Source organism: Penaeus monodon, chromosome 24 (assembly GCF_015228065.2).
Source record: "Penaeus monodon isolate SGIC_2016 chromosome 24, NSTDA_Pmon_1, whole genome shotgun sequence".
Taxonomy (NCBI): domain Eukaryota; kingdom Metazoa; phylum Arthropoda; class Malacostraca; order Decapoda; family Penaeidae; genus Penaeus; species Penaeus monodon.
Window position 1 is genome coordinate 29,607,832 of NC_051409.1, and position 380 is coordinate 29,608,211.

Here is a 380-nt window from a genome sequence, read left to right on the forward strand (position 1 = left end):
ATATCATCACCTTTACAGCATCCTTTAAAATGACCTTTTGCGAAGAATTACAGGAATATTCTATGACCTCCGATGTATGAGAAAATAATCTCGTTAAATACGATAAGGTCACGACCCAGATTTCCTGTTAACTGACGGACCTTAAATCTGTTTCGTAAATTCGTTTTCGTTGTTTTAATGTATTCGCTATATCCTATATTTTATATTTTTTAACAGATGTTTATATGATAAGTTTGTCTTTCGTTTTTTTAATGGAATGAACGAGAATGAATAACTGCGTAAAGAATATTTTTCCGTCTTCATTGACCCAGTGTATACAGAACAAAAAGATAAAAATTATAAAATCAAATAAAAAAATAAAGAGTGTTGCACGGTCCCTT